Source organism: Acyrthosiphon pisum, chromosome A1, assembly GCF_005508785.2.
Source record: "Acyrthosiphon pisum isolate AL4f chromosome A1, pea_aphid_22Mar2018_4r6ur, whole genome shotgun sequence".
Classification (NCBI taxonomy): Eukaryota; Metazoa; Arthropoda; class Insecta; order Hemiptera; family Aphididae; genus Acyrthosiphon; species Acyrthosiphon pisum.
In genome coordinates this window covers 125646595-125650811 of record NC_042494.1, presented here as the reverse complement: position 1 = coordinate 125650811, position 4217 = coordinate 125646595, and positions in this window count along the sequence as shown.

Genomic DNA, 4217 nt, shown 5'->3' with positions numbered 1-4217 from the left:
TTTACCAAAAAAAAAATGTCTATAAGAAACTCAAATTAAATTTTTATGAGCGTTTGAAATTCATATTTTTACAACATTTGATATTCGCTCGATTTCTCATGTGACAAAATTCTTATTTTATTGTAATTAAAAAAACAAATGACTGTAGATATTTGAAAATTTCACTGAATGTTTATATTAACATTTTCTATATACGATAAAATTTTGAAAATAATTTGACTCTTTTTGAGCTGTGTACAGACTTGGTCAGTTTTTAATTTTTTTAGTTTTTTTTTCTATAAATATCAATAAAGTTTTATCTATTGGGCCAAAAAGTGCAAAAATTTAATACAAGGCTCCTAATATATTGTTACAATAACAGTTGAAAAATATTAAAAATACATAGGCACAATTTTTTTTATAAGCATTTAAAGATCGAATTTTGACAAAATTTATCAAATTTTAATTTGAATAATTATTTTGTAGTTAAAAATTTATAAAATGGTCAACTTTTATATCTAAGGATTGAAAATTTAAAACAAGATTCCACGTAAGTAGTTTATTCTGTTACCAAAAAATCTAAAAACACATAAGCACAGTTTATTTTTATACTCATTTTAAGTTCAAATTTGGACGAAATTACATATTAAAATACCTAGAATTACTATTTTAGTTATTTTGTTGCGATTGTATAATATTACTCGTGGGTACTTGAAACTTCTAAAGTATACTAATATACTATTATATACCTATGATAGTACGACGGTCTGTTGTTGATGTATAACGCGTTATAAGTACCTACCTAATGGATATTGTGATATTCCTGTGTATATTATAAGTCAATTTTTTTTTAATACCATAGATATAAGTATATAATATGTCTTATACCTAGACTGACATACCGTCTCCGCTCAGAATCGTTTTTCTTATACAGTGATATTATATCATTGAATTCATTATACAGTGACCCACTTGTAACCTACTGTACAGCAGAGCGACATCCACTTACCCACCTTTTTTAAATTAATATCCACGTAGTTAAATATAAATATCTCGTATACGATAATAATTAATGATATATCGATAATTAACGTTCAAAGTAGGTACCTATAATATTATATTTTATCTACTAAATAGTTTACAGTAAACAAGTGGGGATCCAGATTTTAAAAACAGAAATTATTGTATCGCCACAAGATTTCCCTTACGTAAGTAGTTTAAAAAATCTCAAGAATGCAAAAATATGGTACCTACTTATTTATTTACAAATATTTTAAAATTCCAAAAATTCATAATTTGGACAAATTAATTATTATAATAAAAAAATAATGGGGATGAACATGTTCGGTGAATCATCCTGAATATACTTACAACGTTTTTTCTACTTGGTTATACACACATATACAGTAGCATAATATAAATAATATAATATAGATATAGCAATTAATACCTTTATTATAATATGCTGACTGGCAGTTATATATTTATAATATTTTAATGTACATTTTCATATGTTACCTTTTGTCCTTTGTAGGTGCACACAATGGAACAAAACAGAATATAATAATTATTATTATTATTAAGCACATTATACATTTTAATTACAAACGAACACAATACAAACTGTATACATACGACGACGGCGTATAGCACTGTAGCAGTAATTCTGCAAAAAAAATATGTACGTTAAACAAAAGGTTAGATTTTACAATACAAAAATGTATACATATGTATAAATGTGCAATGTATAATATTATAATATTATAAATAATATCGTACGTAATGTTTTCTTAGTTTAACAAAGTATAATAATATGATAACATATAGCTGCAATAATATTATACAGCTTAATTTTTTAATTTAGTCTCGACAGATCTCGATGTTATTAAATTTGACGCTTTGCGTGTATAACGTTTGAAATGGTATTATTATTATTTTTTTGTTTTTTTTTTTCATTTAAAAGTTATATGTGCTATTATGAAACGTAAATTATTATGAATAAAGTGATTATTCAACACGCATAAAAATACCAAAAAACCCAATGTATATACAATGTATTATTTGTACTGTGTACATATTTAGCGTTGGCTGTGCCTTTTTAGAATGATTTTTGAATAAAATGCTGTAAGTAAATCATTGTTGACAGACAATTACTTCATATCCACCATTTGTAAGAATCTAAATTAAATTGACACAAATTTTCATTGCAGTACAATTAATAAAACAGATAGATTTTTTTGTTTTATTCGTTTCGTATGTGTATGGGTATTATAGTAGTATAGTACCTATATAATATTACGTATAATATAGAACGTACCTATATTATGTAATTGCGTAATATTATTTATTTTTTATTTTTAATCAAATCATTTGTGTGAGTTATGTTGAAATTACTGAATTATATTAACATTTGACATAAATACCTATTTACATTTTTAGATTTTTAAATAAGAATACTTCACAGTAGGTCCCTATAGTTATATTATTATTGTATACATAAACAGTGTAACTCCCATATTATACAAAATCTCAATGTGAAACAAAAAAAATCGTAAATAGAGAAATTTGTTCAATAGTATTAAGTATACACACATACATTTGGTTATAATTCAGTTGTGGTTTTCAAAAACATTTCGTTAAACAGAACATTTTGTTGTATGAAAGTTTCACTGTATTTATAAATAATTACTGCTGCATGAAAACTATCAAAATACGTATTTATTTAAATAGAAAAAAAATCGGTACTTGTATTTGTCATTTTCGGAATAACAAATGAAACAGCCGAATTTGTTTTATTGAATCATTCATAGTTCAATGATAAACAAATTGATCATACGGTGGAACTAATCCTACCAGACATCGTCATGACAAACTGCAGTATAAAATATAATTTTATTAGAAGAATTTCACTCTAGGCTTGTAATAAAGACGTAATATTCACGATATTTCCCTGTCAGTATAAACAGTTATTGGTTTTATAGTAACAATTTTGATAGTAACACAAGTACAGCCACTTATAATGTGTAATCGTGAAAATAAATGCACGCGTCTAGCACTATAAACTAGTTACATGTAAATTACAACCACTTTATAATAGTGTCGTATAATATAGTTTAAAATATAGTTTAAAGCATTATTACTGTATGGATATTGAAGTCAACAATCGTAATTCATAATCACCGTACACGATAAAAACTTAAATTGACATTTTAAAAAAGAACATTTTATAACATGATTATAGGTACAGTAACAATAAATTGTACATATTTGTTATATAAGTAGGTACCTACTTATAAGATCAACACATTTATTACCTATTGACTATTCGTGTTATTGTTTTATGTTTATATGTTTGCAGTTTATGAATAATTATATTATAGCTGTCATGATATCTATTAGTGCAATTGTTTTAGATTCTGAGCGGAGCGATGAATGTATTGATTTTACAATGATGTGTGTTTTTTATTATTTATTTTTTATTTAAATTTTTTTTTATTTTTGTGTCTGTCATCACCTTTTAGGACAGTAAAAGTGCTTGTATTTTCTTCAACAGTACCTTTTCTGATAGGAAAGTGAATCTTGTTGGTACTTTGGGGGGTCAAAAGTAAAAAGGTGGGTTAGTGGATGTCGCTCTGCTGTACAGTAGGTTACAAGTGGGTCACTGTATAATGGATAGTATTAAATTTGAATTCAATGATATAATATCACTGTATAGGAAAAACGATTCTGAACGGAGACGGTTTGTCAGTCTAGGTATTAGACATACCTATTATAGGTATACTTATCTATAGTATTAAAAAAAAATTTACCTATAATAGGTATCAATAACGAATTTTTAACTCAAAATAATTAAGTAATTTTCGTGATTTTTCCATATTTTGTCAATTTTTGAACTTTAAATGCTAATAAAAAAAAACTGTGACTAAGGATTTTTAATATTTTTCAAATCTCATTGTAACAATATAGTAGGAGCCTTGTATTAAATTTTCAAGTATTTTTACTCAACAAATAAAGTTTTATTGACATTCATAGAAAATAAAACTAATTAAATTGGAAACTGAAATTGTCCGTAAACAGCTCAAAACAAATCAAAATATTTTGAAAATTTTTTCATGTATAGAAAATGGAAATATAAACAACCAGTGAAAATTTCATGTATCTATAGTTATTCGTTTTAAAGTTACACTAAAAACTAAAATCAATTTTCTCGAAAACAGATTTTGCGTAATAATTCCCGT